Genomic DNA, 18929 nt, shown 5'->3' with positions numbered 1-18929 from the left:
TCATGGTCTATACCCACTGAGTTGGGTTTTCTGTCCCTTTGTATAAGTAGTTGTAAGTAAGAATTACTATAGCTATTTTTTTTCCTTGATAAAAGGGAAGGCAAACTCTTAGCCATTTTTCTGTCAAATCTTGAGTTACAGGTCTTCAAGCAATGTTTGAGGGGATCAATGAGCCTCTGAGGCCACCTTCATTCCCTCCTAATTATCCCCCATCAGCAGCCATGCTATAGCCCTGCTCCATGATTGCTGCTTCTTCCTCTCCCTCACTCACAGGCCCCACAATGAAGAGATGCAAAGTTGGGCCCACACTTCCTTATTGTGAAATACCCCTTTAGACCTTAGACCATACCATGTTTGGTGGGCTCTAAATGTTTTGTATTTGTCTTCATGGGAATCCATAGCATTTCTTGGATCTGTGGCTTGAAGTCTTCTATCACTTTTGGAAATTTCTCAGCCATAATTGTTTCAGATATTGCTTTAGCTCCGTTCTCTTCCTCCTGTCCTTCTGAAACGTTGATTACATGTGTACTGAGTATTGTCAGCATTTCCTATATGTCTCATATACACTTCTTTTTGTATATTTCATTCTCTTTTTTCATTCATGCTTATTATTTTAAGTCTCCAAGTTTGTGGTAATTTGCTACAGCAGCCTTAGGAAATGAATACCCTCATTCTCAGTCGTCCAATCCTGGCATAACCAACCCACAATCCCCTGTTGTAAATTCCCTCTGTTTGAAATACCTGGTAATGTTTCTCTTTCTCCACTGAAACACAAAATGATATACCACCCCCCCACTCTAAACCCTCAGAACCTAGTATTTTGATCCCAAGGGGAATTAGTGAACAGTTGATGTGTAGTTGACACCAATGCATATTTTTTCACCTGTCATACTTAAAACTTGCTAAATGCTAAATATTTTGTGCAATTCATCCTTATCATTTCACTTAATATTACATCTTGGAAATGTTCCTGTATTGGGCCAACCATGTTATTTTACAGCTGAATACTTTTATCAATTGAATATACTGTAATTCAATTAAATGGTCCCTGAATGATCGTTTTGCTGTTTTCATTTTTAAAAACACTTACCAAAAAAAATTCCTGCACTAAACTTATATGTAAATCTGAGAGGATTTTTTGTGAGATATCAGTAACATAAGTCCCTAGCTTTGGGATTCCTAGATCCAAGGGACTATGTGACTGAAATTCTAATGCATAATACCAACTCTAACTTCTTCCATAAGTGTACCTATCAAAGGGCTATCACCAGAGAATGCTTCATGATATAATAATATTTGGAGAAGTATGCCTTTTATGATCCAACTGGCCTAAAAGAACAGCCATCAAGGCAATCATCACTCCTAGTCTTTCTTCACTGGTGAGGCATCTACATTTCTGGGAGTAATGAGATGAAACACAACAAAGAAACCACTGAAGCTAAGCAGCATAGTCAACAATAGTTCTGGGAAATGGGAGTGATCTCAAGGAACAAAATAACTCAACTCACCTGTAGGAAAGTCAGAGGAAGCTCTGCTCAATTACTCAAGAAAACTCTGTCATCTGTGCAAGGAAAGGAGCCATAAGATGGGTGAACCATATCATTGCACTGAAAGAAGGTGCAATAAAGCTGGAAATTAAATTGATACTGAAGGAGCTTTTTGATACTTGTATCATTCAGGGTGCATGCAGGAAACAGAAACTACTTTAAGTATCTCCACTAGAAAGGGCTTTACTATAGGAAATTAGACATCCACAGAATTATTGCAAGGGCTAGTAGAATGGAGTTTGGTGTCTGCTGCTAGGCTCAGGCTCAGGGTCAGGCCTCAGCAGATGTAGTCCAGAGATGGGGGAACTGCAGGAAATTCTGGCTGATGTCTCCGTGCCCCTGACCATGAGGTTGGTGACTAGGCAGTGCAAAGTGCCTTTTGGCCACTGGAAAAACTGATGCCTGCCAGGGCCTGGAGTTCCTACTAATGCCGGAAAATAAATATACGAAATGTCCCTGCTGCCCTTCACTACCCCTTCTGCCTTTCAAATCTCATGCAACTGCATTACATTGATGGAACTTAAATCAATTCTGGAACCGTGGCATCAAGGGAGTTTTGGAAACGTTCTTTTTAGCCCTCTCAAGTATGGGAAGTACTGCAACACAAGAAAGAATGTACAAGGAGATGGAAATGGGTGTTGAGTGTAAATAGATGACATTTGGTGAAGTCCCCAAGCAGGAATTTCATGGAGCAATACTTGTGCATGTGACAATCAGGGAGTCACGTAATGCTTATGAGTAATTTAGGAATGCTTTGTTAGTGAAAATCACTTATACTTGCTTGTCCAGTATCCTTCCTCCATTTGTATATAAATACATTCTTCTCTGGGATCACGGACTACTGTCAATCTCCCATCCCCTCCCTTAGCCTATGCTGTGGCCACCTTGTTCAATTAACTCTATCACTTTCTCCACCCATCCTTCCCTCCCTTCTTCCCTTCCCCCCCACTCTCTATCTCTGTCTCTGTATCTCTCATTATTTTTTGGTTCTGGTTCTTCCTGAAGTTCTATTTTCCCTCAATTTTATATGTCATTCCATAGCCTTTAAAGATATTTCTTTTGCTTATGTTAACAAAAGGCAGTTTCTGTTTCTAGCAACCAGATAGCCACTGGTAAGAATTTCTATCTCCTTCTTACCTATCAAAAGTCAAGCAAGGGGGCCAGCCCCGTGGCTGAGTGGTTAGGTTAGCGTGCTCTGCTGCAAGTGGCCCAGTGTTTCATCAGTTTGGATCCTGGGTGCGGACATGGCGCCGCTTATCCAGCCACATTGAGTCAGCATCCCACATGCCACAACTGGAAGGACCCACAACTAAGAATATACAACTATGTACCGGGGGGCTTTGGGGAGAAAAAGGAAAAAATTAAATCTTTAAAAAAAAATGTCAAGCAAGTTGTGAGATATATGTCCTGGGTTTTGCAGAGGAGTTCTAATGGCATATAATCTTATTCTCTTCAAATAAAAAGGATTGTTAGATTTTTAACTAGTTTGCTTTGTTTATACCTCATAAAACTTTTCCAAAAATGATACCATAAATCAGAAAATATGGCGTCCTGAGCTTCATGTCACTTTGGACATATGAATAGGTAAGGCATAGGTATGCAGGGCCACAAGCTAGACAGCTGATGACCGTATCAGCTGCTGAAGGCCCAGGCAGGGAAGAGAAATTTGATGAAGCTGCACTCTCAAGAAACATTAATAATCCAATGAAGATCTGATATTAGCCCGAATCTGGAAATGAGCTATAGTAGAAGTAGCTCCTGCCTTCTACACTTTCTGTAATTTCTTTCCAGGCCTTCTTAGGAGAGACAGGCTTATGCCTATGACATCTTCTGATCCTCTGAGAAATGACAATAATGCAAGAAAAAGTCCCAGATCCATTGATATTTCCACATTCATAACATTTATTTTTCAGAGCTGCTAGGAGTTACGAAATATGAGATAAAGCCTCGGGACAAAATGGCACCAGAAAACCTCTTTGCCCTTCCTGATTATGTGCTGATAGTAGGGGACCTGTGGATGGCCACTTTCTCACTGTGCTAACATGTTCTTCCCTCTGTGTGAGCGCATTCCTGATGTCTCCCTGTGATTCCAAATTTCCTCCTCTTACAAGAACCCCAGTCAGACAGGATTAGGGCTCCACCTTAATGGCCTCATGTAACTTAATCACCATTTTAAAGTCCTTGTCTCCAAATACAATCACCTTCCGAGGTGCTAAGTGTTAGGTCTTCAACATATGAATTTTGGGAGGATACAGTTAAGCCCATAATGGTAACAAGGATTCAAAGAAGCCCAACTTTTGGTACAACTTACTTAAGGTCTCTGAACCTCAGTTTATTCATCTGTGAAGTGGGTATAGAACAACACAACTCCTGGGGCTATTGGGAGTATGAAAAGGGAGGAGCCGTGTAGAATGTCTAGCCTGTGCCTGGGACATGTGAAGTGTGTGTGCATTAAAGCCTTATGCCCCTGAGTCAGGCAGTCATTTTGGTTACCGTTTAACTCAGCTGCTGGGATGCTCACTCAACAGCACCATCTTCCTCTGATTTTACCTTCTTGATCATGAAGCCTAAGTTGTTACCCAAAGCCAGTGCATTTCAGAGCCAGGATTTCCATCTAGGCCTGAGTGATTCCAGGCTCATGCTGCCTTTCTGCATGGATGGGGGCTGAAGGGGTAGGGGAGGTGCTAAACTGGCGAGGAGAAGTTACCTGCAGGCCCTCAGCTTCTTTGGATACAACCTGCCCCTAGAACTTAAAAGTCTCCCAACATTTGCATCTGTATCCCCCACCTCTACTGGGTCCTAGAGGAGAGGGCAGTAGATACTGAGCTTCTCAAATCCAGGACTGTTTTCACTACCAAGCCAAGGGTGGAGTCAGCTCTGGAACTCAGCAGTGTGCTTAAAGCCCCTGTGCCTCACCACCACGGTACAAGCTTCTGAGTTTCATAGGACTTGCAGGAGAACAGGTATAGAGTATCAAGAGCCAAGACTCCGAACACAAAGAGCCTGCATTTACTCAGCCTTATCGAGGAATTCATTTATCAGTTACATATTGGTTTTAGCCTCTCTCTGGTGCCTCAGTTTCCTCATTTGAAAGAAATAATACCTACCTCATGGGGGAATTGCAAGGATTCAAAGAGTTAACATTGAGAAAGCACTTAGAATATTGCTTGGAATATAGGAAGCACTATATAATTGTTAGCTATTAATAATAAAAATAACATTATGAGCAATATTATTATACTTACTCCATATGAATTCTCACCCCATACGAATTGTGGGCTTCTGGAGGAGAAGGTTAGCATGCCTGAGGCAAAGTCATCCGTTCCGTTCGAAGCCAGGGAACAAGCGGGTAAGGCAGATGACCCAGGATCGGACATCCGCAGGCCTGGTGGACAGGCTGTGCCAGAGAGCGAGGCAGGGTGAAATCCCAATGATCCTGGGGATGGAGGAAAGGGAGGATATTGTCGGGGTCTGCTTCTGAAAGCCATGAAAAGAGTAAGCCGGCCACCCATTAAATGGCCTAAATTCAGACAGGTCCAATAGGGCCCTGGGGAAAGCCGAGCCGCCCCTCCCCGCCCCGCGCCCACCCCCCCCACCCCCACCCCACCACACCCACACACTTTGTTCCAGAGGCCGCAGGACTGCCTCAGGCGATACACAAACTGGGACCTGGAGGCCCGGGGCAGTACAGTGATCCCGAATCCGTGTTTCAGATCTCAGAAGTGCTCCAGACACCCGTGGGAAACTCCAAAAGTTGGCGATCCGTCCTGCTACCAGTCCCGCACAGCTACGAGTGGCTGCACGGAGGGTGCTCCATAACCGACTTGAAGCTGAGGATGCAAAGGAAGACAAGATGATGAAAAGGCAGGCCGCCCTGCTCGCTGTGGCCCGCCAGTCTCCTCAAGGTATCCTGAGGGAGAGGGGGCATATGCCATGGGTGAGTAACCCCGGCCCCCACCGAGGGGCCAGGAGGCCACCCACAATGTCGGGGGCTAATCGGTGTGCGGACTGCCAAGAGGAAGGGCGTTGGTGGCAGGATTGTCCGAACCGTCCCCAGGGAGGGAAGGGATCGAAGAAGACCGAGCCGTGGCAGTTTCCCTTGACCACAGATGAGACGTGATGGGGCTGAGGGACAGCCCCCTCCCCCGGTTGGCTCCGGGAGGCCCCGGTGACCTCGGCAGGAAGGAGGAGAGCAGGCTGAATCTTTGCTCCCTAGTGGAGCCGTGTTCTTGGTGTGGAATGCCCACAAGGGAAACCTTTCTGAAGGAAAGTGTGAACTGAAGGAGGTCTCAGGAAAGGGAGAGACCGGAAGACGTCTGGAGCCCTGGACCTGTGAAACAGGGTCCAGACTGCTGAAGGATTCCTCACTGTGTGTACCAGAATGCCCCGTTCCCCACCCCCTTCTAGGGAGGGACATGCGCTGTGAGTTAGGGGCCTCCACAGGCCGGGAACAGGAGAAAACCGAGCTCCAAGCGCCAAAAAGTGGGGGAGGTGAGCTGATGGCCCTCTTGCAGGATACAGCAGCCCCTGAGAAGCGAGAGATTCCCCTACATGATTCAAGCAGGGCTAACTCGGAACTATGGGCCCAAGGACAGGTGGAGTGAGCAGCTGGTGCCACGCCAGGAAAGGTAAAACGGAAGCAGGTAGGTGGCTGGCCCCGGGTAAAACATATGCCCCTTGAAGCCAGAAGCCATAAAGAGGAAGCTTTCCCGGAATCAGTAAGTTTTCAGAACAGGGGAATCTAGCTTTGCCCGTGACCTTAGTGCTCTCAATGCTGTGCGCTCCTGGGGCTATAACAGTAAATGCCTTCCCTTGGTTTCTGGCACCGAGTGCCTAAAAGTCCTGTGATTGCCCATACGAGAGCCACATGGCGCATCTTTGGTTAGGAGAATTACTTTAGGGCTCAGTTCCTGAAACGAGTCCAGAGCCAGAAAGGCGAAGTGGTTTGTCTGGTGTTATTCCTAACAAGCCCCTTTCAACGCCACCTGAACTGGTGTTAACGAGGTGAGTGTTGGAGAAGCCCTAAGGGTGGGGGCTGGGTGCCGGGGAAACCAACTGTGCGATTCGATTCGGGCCTTGGAAGTTTCAGGCCTGTCCCCGTCCCCATCCCCACCCCCAGCCCTGGGGTGGGGGCGGGGGCAAGAGGGGCTGAAGGTCACGCTGAGTAGCCAACGGCCAATGACCGTAATCGACTATGCCCAGGCGATGGAGTCTCCGTCAGACTGCGAAAGGACGGTGCTCAGACAGCTGCCGCGTTGGCGAACACGTGGAGGTTCGGGGAGAGTGGCACACCCAGAGAGGCCCCGGGAGCTCCTCCTCCCTGCCACACATGTTTTGCTCTATGCACCTCTTCCCTGTGGCTGTTCAGAAGGGAGAGGTTCTCCCGAGTTGTGTGAGCCGCTCTATCAGAGCCCTCAAACCCAGGGAGGGGGTGGTGGGAACCTGCGGTCTCGCGGCCGCTTTGTCAGGAGCACAGGTCACGACCCGAACTTGCAATTGGCATCGAAAATGGGGGCGGGGAGAAGGGTAATCCTGCAGGGTGTGATTCTATCCCCAGGAGGATAGAGTCAGATGTGAGCTAAGTATGTTCAGCTTCTTGACCTGTAAGGGATATGATGTGTCTAAAGGGATGGCTCTGTTTTTTCTTCCTTGGATTCTTTACATTGGATGCAGGGCTATCAGCTTCTCTGATAAACTACGGCGACCATAAACGGACGCTTTTGAGTGGGGCAAGCTGGACACCGTGGTTAAAGTGTAGCCCCCAAGAGAGCAGTAGCTGCCATCTGCCTGTTAATCAAGAAAGCAAAAAAATCGGCTATGGACCTACCTATGAGGGTTTGGACTCCTACATCAATTCTCTAGTCTACCAGTGACTGATGAGGCCTCTGGCTATCCCAAAATAGAATACTTCAGTATCAAGATATGATGCCAGAGACCCTTCAGATTTCTTTAATATCCTGTCATATCTTAAACTCTGCTGCCCTTTTCCTTGATTCCAATGGGTCTTTAAGCCATGCTTGCCCAGAAGTGACCTCCAGCCACAGAGGTCTCCAGAGTGAATCATGGACGTTAAACATGGGCCAGAGATGCTTAAACTGTTAGAAGTGGTACAGGTCCCCCAGAAAGTAGCTGGGATCCATGGTAAAGCCCTTCAAAGGACATAACGTGGCAGCTGCAGCTGCAAAAATGGCCGCTCCATCAGGAGAGCTTCTCTAGTTACCATTAATTTCCACACTGCCCTTGTGTGAACTGACACCTTCTGTGAACTTACTACAGATGAAGTGAGGGAAGCTACTACACAGCATTCTCAGTTGCCCCCAATAGTCAAGGGCTGGAAGACAAACAAACGAGGGAAGGTTTATGTCCCCAAATAGCTTTAGTGTGCTCATGCCAACTTAACTCGCAAGGATTCAACCCACTTTGATTTTGGTAACACCGTGACCTCACAGAGACCACCTCTGACCTCATAGAGACCCCTTCTGCCCTCACTGACAGACAGAGATCTCAGCTGACCTAACAGAGTCATCCCCTGACACTTTAGACACTCCCCTTGACCACACAGAGACATCCCATGCCCACACAGAGACTTGTCTGACCACCCAGAGACCTCCACTGACCTCATAGTGAACCCCTCTTCCCTCAAAGTGAGGTCTCCTGATTTCACAGAGAACTCCCTGAACACACAAAGAACTCCCATGACCTCCAAGAAACCTCTAGTGACATTATAGAGACCCCCCTCTGACCTCACCAAGACCCGATATCACAGAGGCCAGCCATTACCTCAACAAGATCCCCTACAACACAGTGAGAACTCCACTAATTTCATGGAAACCTCAAGTGACTCTCACCAGATCTAGGATCTCAGGAAAATGAAGAGAGGATGGTGGGTGCACCCGCCCCTCCCCAACTGACTGACAAATCCCATGGGTCTTATTGACTGTTAGCACTCTGGAAGCGCCACTCCATGGAGGGAAAACCCTCCTTTCTATCTACGCATGCACAGCAAAGGTGACTGGCCTCAGAAAGGCCCTTGGGCTTGCTGAGGGACAGGTCCTTGTGGCACTGAAAGTGTGGGGGAGCCCACTGGTGGTGGCTGGGTGCAGCTGCTGGTGAACTGGGATTCCCAACTTCTACAACTGTGTCTCACATCCCCTTCTCCCCTTCTGCTCAGGTCCCACTCCCATCCTTTGAAAATAGCTTTCTGCCCCTCTTTGCCCATCAGGAGCCAGGGGGCAGGGCAAGGCTATCCCTCCTGCATGCTGATCATCCGGGGCCTCCTTTATTGTTTGACAGAACAAGGCCTCCCATCAGGAAGGAACTTTTCAACACAGGGAGCAGTAAATGTTTGACAAGTCAACAGGGCTCACAATGCTAGCCAAAGGAGTTTGGCCACACTAGGCATGCCACGCCCCCTGTGGAAATAGTGGGGAAATTGGCAGGCCTGCCCTTCCAGGGGCAGGCACCTCCCTTCACTCTGGAGTCACTAAAGCCATGCCCTCCTGCTGCCCAGAGCTCTACTCTTGAGAGAAATCCATGACTAAGGGCCAAGGCAGGCCTTCCCCTGGCCATCTCCCTGGGTGCACTGTGGCAGGGCACGGGGAGAGGTGTATCCTCTGTAGGAGCCTGCTTTGTCTTAAGGAGGCCAGCCATTCCAGCTTCCTGGGATGAGTCTCTGTCTGGGGTCTACGATGGGGAAAAGGGCCCTGAGACCTGAAAGTACCCTGGCAGTTGTCATCAGCCTGGTTGGAGCAGGAGGCTGCCAGGCAGCTAGTGTGCCCAAACTGTGTCTCAGCCCCTCCACATTCTGGCTCCTTCCAGCCCAGGCCGGGCTCCTGAGGGAGGATGATGAACTTGGCAGCAGCCGGTGCAAGGGCACCAGCAGCGGGGGGTGGTGTCCCACAACCTCCTGGGATGCATTGGGTGGGGTGGCGCCCCCTGTGGTGTGGCATGTGGAGTGGGCTGACTCTGGTCACCTCTGGGGCAGGGATCCACCTCAGCTCAACAGAGGCAAATACAACAAATGACACTTGGAGAGGAGCTCAGGGATCTTCATGCCCCTGCCTCAGGATAATTCCTCTTGCCCAACGACTCCTATCAGACCCAATCCCAACATTCCCACGTCCAGATTTGAGACCACAGTGGTGAATTTGGAACCTACTTCTTACTTCCCTGTCCAGCCTACTGTGGTGGTGTTCTTGGTGGTTGGGAAAATGGCACTGGCGGTGGCTGCAGCAGTAAAGGCCATGGTGGCAGCTGCTTCCCAGACATCTGGCATCTTGGGGACCCGAGGAGTGCATCGTTGGTGTACCCACACCCTCCCCAGCCCCCCATCTCTCCCATCTGGCCTAGTGACTCTCACCACTCCAGGAGCCCTGCTTTCCTCACTTACAGCCATCTCTTTGACTGCACTTGTTTAAATTACATGACCTTGAAACCTCCCTCCATAAGTTATTCAGATCAAAATTCTCCCTGGAACCTCCTGAGTTGGCTGAGAACAGAGCAGCAAAGTCCACAACATTCTCCAAAGTTAGAGGCAAGATTTTCATCTTGAACTTCCTGGGCACACCCCTGGGCTCCTAAGCAGGCTTCATCTGACGTTAATTATGGATTTCAGGCCATCCCCTTCTGTCTTTTTGAATCTGGTCTGCCTACCAGTATTTCATGTTCTGGAGAATATCTTGGGTATTTTCCAGGTGAAACTTCAGTGTTTCCTCATGGCTTTGCTGCCTCAGTTGGTCCAACAGCTTACAGAGGTGGGCCTCCTGGGCCCACGTGACTTCACATATGTTAAGTCACTGTGAATCTGTGAGTGAAAACATCTCACACTAGTTCTGTTCAATGGGTTCTTCCCCAACGTGAGATTTCTGCTTATTGGAGGAGATAAGAGGCACTTAAAAGACTGCCCACAGACGTTCATTTGTTCTTTTCTCTATGTATGAATTCTAGGCTAATCAGTCAGTCATAGTTCCTGGTTAAAAACCTTCCCTATGTAAGTTACATATGCACGGTGTGTTACTCTCTTGCATGCATTGAGATTTCTTCTTCTTTTGTTTTGTTTTGTTTTTTTTGAGGAAGATTAGCCCTGAGCTAACATCTGCTGCCAATCCTCTTTTTGCTAAGGAAGACTGGCCTTGAGCGAACATCTGCTGCCAATCCTCTTTTTGCTAAGGAAGACTGGCCTTGAGCTAACATCTGTGTCCATCTTCCTCTACTTTATATGTGGGACGTCTGCCATAGAATGGCCTGCCAAGTGGTCCCATGTCTGCACTGGGGATCCAAACTCGTGAAGCCTGGGCCACTGAAGTGGAACGTGTGAACTCAACTGTTGTGCCACTGGACCAGCCCAGAGATTTCCTCTTTATAACACCTCAACTGTACAGTTGGTTAATTTTGTAACATCATTGTGTTTCATAGACTAGGTATTTGAGCCGTGTTTATACAATTTTCCTTTTATAAGAACTCAGGTTGTAGCTCTGAGCTCAGGTCAATATCTTTCCTAAATTAAAATTATGCAAAACTTTCTGCTGGGATGGCACTTACTCCCAACTCAAATTATAGTCCCGTTATTGTGCTTTACTAGTAATCATCCCATTCCCAGGCCTCTAACGTAGGGGACCAGGGTTCAACCCAAGAAACTTACCATCACTGTGCAGTTAGATGGATCCTTCCTGGTATAGGTACCATTTCTTGGTTTTAAAGGTTACTTCTCCTGCCTAAAGTCAATTAAAAAATAAATTTCTCAAGAGGCATTAGGGAACCAAAGTGTTGTACAGCATGCAAGGCAAATATTGACCCTTACACAGGGCAAGAATGTGAAATGGAGCAATGCACTAGTGTCTAGAAACATGTTTTAGGGCACTGTCAATTACAAAATGTTCTCAAGATTGAAGAGAAAACTAAGACGGATTTTGGTAAGGTTATGAGAGAAGAAATCATCAAGGGGAAGGGATGAGGGCAAAGTTCACAATATGAAACTTTCAATCCAAAGAGGACATAAACTATGAATAAAAGACATTGATAAATGCTAGGAATAATGACAACATTGAGAATTTTTCCCCACTGGATTCCCATACTTTCCTGAAAAGACCATGGACTTAAGGAAATCTGCAGTTGGCATTACCAAGGTCCTGATCCCTCACTGACTAGGCTTTTCCTCATAGTGAACACACATGCCTGGAGCTTACCCAGCCTCAGGCCTTGTGGGAATCCCCTTTCTTCCCTCCACAACTCCTCTCCTTGCTCCAATGGGAAATTCTGTCTTATTTGCAGACCTGCCACCCTGTTCATGGGGAAAAGCCACTTGAATTTTGAACTGTCTTTTAGGAACCATACATATTCCTCAAGTAAAGGACAGGATCTCAATGAACGACTAAGTGAGCATTGAAGAAAACCTTGTAAGTCCTTGAGCAGAGCAGGAGGAACACCATGACACCAAGCCAAAAGCATTGAGGAACTCGTGGATGTGCATGAGCAAGCTCACAGAGTAAAGATTCCCAGTGTTTTCAACAAATGAGGAATTAAATGTTTCTAGTTAATCCAGAATAACCTAAATTTATGTTGCCTGGTGGTTTTTTCTACTGTGGCCTCAAACTTTGGGCTTACTGCTTAGAACAGAATAATTACTTAGGAACTGTTTAATCTTATTTTTTAGTTATTAAAAAAAATCCATTGAGTTTTCAGCACTGTTCTGGGTGCTGGCAATAGAGCAGCAACAAAGACATAAAATTGTGGTCAAGAAGACTATATTCTAGTGAAGGGGCAAACTACATGTCATTAAATCAATAAACAGAGTTACCTTCTCGTAGTTGTGTTATGAAAGAATAAAAATGAGAGCTGAGGGGAGCATGATATGTGGAAACTTCTCTGGATACTTGTTGAGTAAATAAATCCTTATTGACAGACTCAACAACAGAGAGAAGATGAATGATGTTCTCCAGCATCACATCTCTGTGTAGCTTTTGCCAGGATGCGCCCACCAAGGCCTATTCTTCCTGGGTGAAGCCCAGAACCACATCCATGAAGGTCGCTGATTCCTAAAACATTGTGGACATTCTGGTTCAGACAGGGACATCTCTACCAGAGTCCAGGGGCAGAAAGTTGACATGATAGAGTTGGGGAAATGAGGCTGTAGGTATATAAAGCTGAAGTCCTCTTTGGGGTTCTAGCCAAACGCTTCCCTGTGCTGATCTGGCATGTGTTATTCTTGCATAACCGCAAACGTATATACAGTCTGTACACAGCCTTAATACATACTAGCTTCATTATTAAGGAATATCACACGATGTGCAATAATATGGTAAATCTCATTTACAGACTGGCACGCTTAATACAGTTTATTGGTTGTCAACTTAAGAATACATAACTAGATTCTCCTCACCAATTTAAAGTGAATCACAGACTCATCACACAGCAGGCAATATCAATTGCCTGTGACATATAACTGTGATTATGTGTAAACATTTCCCCTATAGGAACCTTACCTTTCTCCTTTGTGAAATGGTTTAACAACCTCTTACAAATGTTGACCAACCCAATGAGCTAATTTGCAAAGCACTTCTTTTGCATCAAACACTCAATGCATATAAGTAATAAGTATGTTATTTGAATGAAGCCATGCTGACCATTCTGCAGAATGGAACAGACTTAGAGAACCCGGATCGGCAGGTACAGCCTCTGTCTCTTATCTGTACACATTCCCTGTGTTCACTACAAGGTAGAAGGACAGATGGTCCAGAAACACAACCCAAGGTTCCCTGATACTTCTATACAGAAGGATGGCCCTAGCCTGCCCCACCTGCAGTGAGGCTTCCATTGTGAATTTTCTCTGGGACCTCCAAGCATCCGCTATCATTTAGTTTAGTCCTATGCATCTGATAACAGGTAACAGCAGCCTCTCAATTGTATATGGTCACTCCAGGAGACCCCAAATGGCCACAGAACCCTCCACCCCATCCCCCACCCTGCCCCTCATCCCCTGCCTGCTGAGCTGTGCTCACCCCACCCCAGCTCTGAGCCCCCCAAAGTGAGTCCGACCCACCTGAAGAGTCCACAGCCGCCCCATAGAGACAGCAGGTGAGCCTGAGACCAAGTCTGAGAAGTCTGAGCGTGACAGTGGTGCCTGCCATAAGACTTGGACGCCTGTGGCGTCAGGAACGCCCCCTTCACGCCTCACCCAGGCTGAAGGCCCCACCCCAAAGATTCAGGGCAAGCGCAAATTGCAGCAAAAGGCCCACTGCTCCATGGCCTGAGGGCTGAAAGGAGTCACAGTCACTGCTGCTTACAGCTCTTAGGAAGGCACCGATGTATCCACCCTTTCCTCCATCATGCCCGTCACCACGCATATCACGCTCTGCGCTCCTTCAAGCCCCTCCCCTCACACCCCTTCCCACACCCCTCCCCACGCCCACCACGCTCTGTGCTCCTTCACGGCCCTCCCCTTCCTTCTTCACGACCCTCCCCTTCCTCCCGGCATCCTCCACACTCTGACCCTGCAGCCATGCTGCCGGGCTAAAGCGGGTTTAATTAATGGCGCCTGAGGCCGGCTCCTGAGGGCTCCTGAGGCAGCTTGAAACCCAGCAAAAGCTCCCTGGCTGATAAAAGCTCAGTGGCTAAAATGGAAATACTGGGACCCGGGTAGGTGGAACTTGCATTTTCAAAGCCACCTTTCCCTCCATCCCCTCCATCTGGTCGGGCTGCTGGAACCCTCACAGTGGAGAACTCCTGGCTGAGGGGTCTACACTTTGGTCATGCCTCATAGAAGAACAGCCCCAGCCATAGTATTAAAAGGAGGAAACATCACAGTGGACAGCTCTAATTCCTGCACTATAGACAGGAAACGCAGAAGCCCAGTAAGTGACCCCCTAAGCCCCTTCTCTGAGGCCCCACTCAGTGGGTCCACAGGACCTCCTTACCCACCATGGGCCTCTTGGCCTAGTTAACACAGGCAACAGGACCAGAAGTTCCCAGTGTTTTTTCCCAAAATGTTAGTGTGGTTTTATCTAGGTCACTGTATTTTGGGGTCTCTTTGTTAGAACAGCTTAACCTACACCTTAGCTAATATACCCTTCCCCAGGTCATCTGACTGATAAATCAGATGGAAATCTTCATTGTTACACAACATTGACCGTGTTCCAGATGCTTGTCACATTCAATTTCACTGTTAGGTAGTACTTATTAGAAGTTTTTGGGTGAAAAGTAAAATTCACAGAGCCCAGCGTATGAAGAGTGTGCTGTTAAATGATTCCTCCAGAATCTCCAGATGTTCTTTTTGGATTAAGACAGGCCATCAGAGAATTGCACACCTGGGCTGTCTTGATCTGATTCCTTGGAGAATTGCTCTGTGGATCTGAGCCTTGGCCCCGCGCCATTGGCCCACACTGAGGAGTGCCGCAAACAACCCCGTGAGCCCCACTGCTTCCTTGCCTGGAGGATGTGATTGAGGATGTGGTTTTCTGTCCTTTGTGTGGACCCAAGAAAGAAGTTTCTTTCAGACCTTGTACCAGGAATAATCGTGCTTCTCCTGAGCAACTGGCTTGTTTTGTTTTTGTGAACACTCTAAATTGTGTAACTGTCTGTGTCTTTCAAAGCCATCGAAAATCCTTTGGGAACAAGACAGGGTATAAAATAAAGCTATTCAGAGTTTAGACCAAGCTCCCTATTTAATGCATTATATTCCTTTTGGAAAAGTCGCTTCATTTGGCTGACTTTCTTTGCTCGTAAGTTAGAGATAATGAGTTCTTCCTGTGAGCAGAGTGTAAATTAGTGTTTTTAAAGCACTCAGAGTTCCCTCAATGCAAGTTATTATGGAAACTAACACTAATATTTAATTTATTTAAATCTCTGCTATTTTGTAATTCCCTCTCTTTTTATGTCATTCCTGAACTTTGCTTGCTCATTCATTTACTTGGCACGTTTGAGGATGTAACAGTGCACCAAACACCCTGGAAGGATACAGATTAAAAAGTCTGGATTGTGCTTTCCAGTAGCATGAAGAGTTGACGGTGTGTTTTCCACTAAATTAGAGATTTAAATAACAAGAAAACAATAAATGAATAAGTCAATAAATATCTTAATTATAAAATTCTGTGGTTTCAGTGAAGAAAAGAAATAGGGAACAGTGGGAAAGGATGACAGTTCTAGAGGTGGAGATGGAAGGTGCCTGTAAGAAGGCAACTTTCAAGCAAAGCCCTGGAGAATAAAAAGGAACAACTGTGCTAAGAGCTCAGGAAATAAGTCTTAAGGCATGAGACGGTTTGGCAGGGTGATGGATCTGAAAACAGACAGTGGCATCACAGTAAGCAAGGACAAAGGAGGAGTTTGGAGAGAAGGTCAGGGACCAGGCCATTTAGGGCCTTAAAGGTCAGAGCATGGGACCTGTATCTTCTCTTACCTTCCATAGGATGCCTCTTGAAGCACTTTATGGGCCAGAGTGATGTGGTATGAGTGAGGTTTTAAGGAGAAAATTTTGTTTGTATCTCTAGTGTGAGATAATCTCACGTAATAAGGGAAATGTTGAGGCAAGGTAAGCACTGAGGGTAGGATAGGGGAACACAGAGGAGGTGTCCTCTGGGAGTTCTCAATTCGGTTGTTGAGCAAGACTTCCTGAAGTATATGGTGGCTGAGCTGAGATGTGGAGAAATGAGTAAGAGTTCGCCAAGGGAAGGGAAGTAAGGGTGAACTAGACAGTGAACTTCATGACTGAATGTACAGTGATATGTGACAGCACGGTAAGGATGCTGCTGTATTGAAGCATCAAGTAAAACAGAGTATGAGGGGAGATGAAGCTGGAGAGGAGGCTAAAGATTGGACCATGGAGAAGCTTGAGTGTCTAATACTTTCTTCCCCATTCCATGGCTGGCAGGTGGGAGGGAGCTGGGTCCCATCTCCTAACATTTTTATGAGAATTATTTGCGAAAATAATTGCTGCAACCTCTTAAATAAAAGCTTACTTCCCCCCATACTTTCTTTGAAATAAGACCCCTTGGAGTACAGGTGGCCATGAGCAACTCTTCTGCAACCTGAGATGGAGCAGTTGGGAGAAGGTTACTCATCTTCACCTTTGCCTGTACCTTGTCACCTCCTATCACCACCTCCTCCTTTCCCTGGCTCTTGTCATCTCCAGACCTCTGCAGGGGGAGTTGCTGGTGGGTGCCCATCCCACTTCCTAATGAATGTAGGTGTGCTTAGTAAAATGCTGACAGATATGACGTGTTATGATAAGTGCTAATGGCACTAGATTTAGAGTCAGGGGCTGGTCCTAGGCCTTCTGCTTAGTAGGTGAGTGACCTGAGCAGGTCACTTGATTCCTGGGAGCTATTTCCTCACATATATATAAAGGGGGATGTATCTACCTCCCTGAGTTGTTGTGAGGATTAAATGAAAAATTGAATATATGCAAAGTGCTTACACAGTGCCTGCTTAGTAAACTATAGGTGTTATTGTTATCCATAGTAGGGAAATACTAATCAAAAGGGAAAGCAGACTCAAAGTTCTTTTCTGAACACTGATCATGGAAGACTAGGAAATGGAGAAGCTACTGAACAAAAATAAGGTAATGGACCGTGGCTAAATCACTTAACTCGTTTCCTCATCCAAACTGTGGGGGTTACAATTTCCATTTTGTGTAATGTATTGGATATTTATAAGGAATAGATGTTATTATAGATGCAAAAATTTTTTGAAAACTGAGTATTTTCTTGTTTTGCTTAAAGAAAATCTGGATCCTCCAAGAGATGACAAGGATTTTGGCAGGGAAATATTTCAGAGAGAAATTGTGGTAGAAGTTAGAGAAGCTGGCAGGGCTCTCACACTGTAATAGAGGTCTGACTTGAGGAAAGGGGGGACAACCTTGAACCAAAGTCAACCAATAGAGGAACCCTGCAGCTCACATCTTTCAGGAAGAGGGCAGCCAAGCTATCCCTGCTGAGCTCAGTAATGGGCTGGGAAGAGCTTGTGGGAGGCGTGGCCTCAGCACAAAGAAGTGATGGATTTCAGAGCAGCGGCTGGGGCCATTGGTCAGTTCTGCTCCCTGTAGCTGGTATGATCTTGTGGCCACCACATTTACTATGATGAAGAATCTATTTTCTTACCAGGAGAATATATCGTTTTGCAACTAAGACTATTTATTCTGATCCCCCTTCATATGTAAGAGAACTCATCCCGGCAAGTCCACTGCAGCCATTCTTCCAGTGAAGGTCAACAAATAGTGTGCAGTGCTCTGATAATGAGCTAAAGGAACTTGTGGGCATGGGCTCTGCTTTTACCTTAAGTTCGTTCTTGAAAGAGCTAATGGGGAACGTGTTAGTGTTATCTCTTAGAGCTGGTACTTTTTCTTTCTTGATACAAAATAGCATTTATTAATAATTTCCTCTGTATCCACTGACTTTTCTATCCAATGAGCCACCCTATGCCTTTCGATTGGAGCATTTAGTCCATTGACATTTAAAGTAGCTATTGATAAGAAGGTACTTATTGCCATTTCGTTGCTTTTTTTTCTGGGTGTTTTAGTAATTCTTCTCAGTTCCTTTCTTCTCTTGCTCTCTTCCCTTATAGTTTGATGGCTTTCTTTAGTATTATGTTTGGGTTCCGTTCTATTAATTATTCGTGTATTATAGGTGTCTGGTCTGTCATTAGCACGAGGTTCATATATTATAGTCTACATGTATCATGGTCAATATTGAGTTGCTGGTCTCTTTAGTTTGACCTCTTACTGAAAGCTCTACTCTTTTGTGTGTGTGTGTGTGAGAAAGATTAGCCCTGAGCTAACATCTGCCATCAATCCTCCTCTCTTTTTCTGAGGAAGTCTGGCCCTGAGCTAACATCCATACCCATCTTCCTCTACTTTATATGTGGGACGCCGCCACAACATGGCTTGACAAGCGGTGCATTGGTCCACACTTGGGATCTGAATTGGCAAATCCCGGGCCACTGAAGCAGAACATGTGAACTTAACCACTGCACCACTGGGCTGGCCCTAAAAGCTCTACTCTTTTACTCCCTTCATCCCACATTTTCTGTTTTTGATATCATATCTAACCTCTTTTTTTCTGCATGTGTATCCATTACCCTCTTATCATGGAAATAGATAATTTTAATACTTTTGTCTTTTGACCTTGATATTAGCTGCTACATTTATTGTATATTTGCCTTTACCAGTGATTTTATTGGTTTTTAAAAAGTAATTTTCTTATTCCTATTTGTGGTCTTATCTTTTCCATTCAATCAAGTCCCTTTAGCATTTCTTGTAAAGCTAGTTTCTTGCTGATAAACTCCTTTAGTTTTTGCTTGTCTGGGAAACTATCTTTCCTTCCATTCTGAGTGATAAACTTGCTGGGTAGAGTATTATGGCTGTAGGATTTTCCTTTCAGCACTTTAAATATATCG

General features: G+C 46.2%; 1 long non-coding RNA gene across 1 annotated transcript in view; it reads left to right on the top strand.

Annotated features, from left to right (window-relative positions):
- LOC139041254 (uncharacterized) overlaps positions 1-15636 on the top strand; it is a 160352-nt gene extending 144716 nt beyond the window's left edge. Inside the window, exons 2-3 of the long non-coding RNA XR_011496074.1 lie at positions 5261-5452; positions 11871-15636. This is a non-coding gene — a long non-coding RNA (uncharacterized lncRNA). The remainder of the gene's footprint in view (positions 1-5260; positions 5453-11870) is intronic.
- The last annotated feature ends 3293 nt before the right edge of the window (positions 15637-18929 follow it).

This window comes from Equus asinus, chromosome 1 (genome assembly GCF_041296235.1).
Source record: "Equus asinus isolate D_3611 breed Donkey chromosome 1, EquAss-T2T_v2, whole genome shotgun sequence".
In the NCBI taxonomy this organism is placed as follows: Eukaryota; Metazoa; Chordata; class Mammalia; order Perissodactyla; family Equidae; genus Equus; species Equus asinus.
The sequence above is the reverse complement of the archived record's forward strand: the minus strand, read 5'-3'. Positions and strand labels throughout refer to the sequence as shown.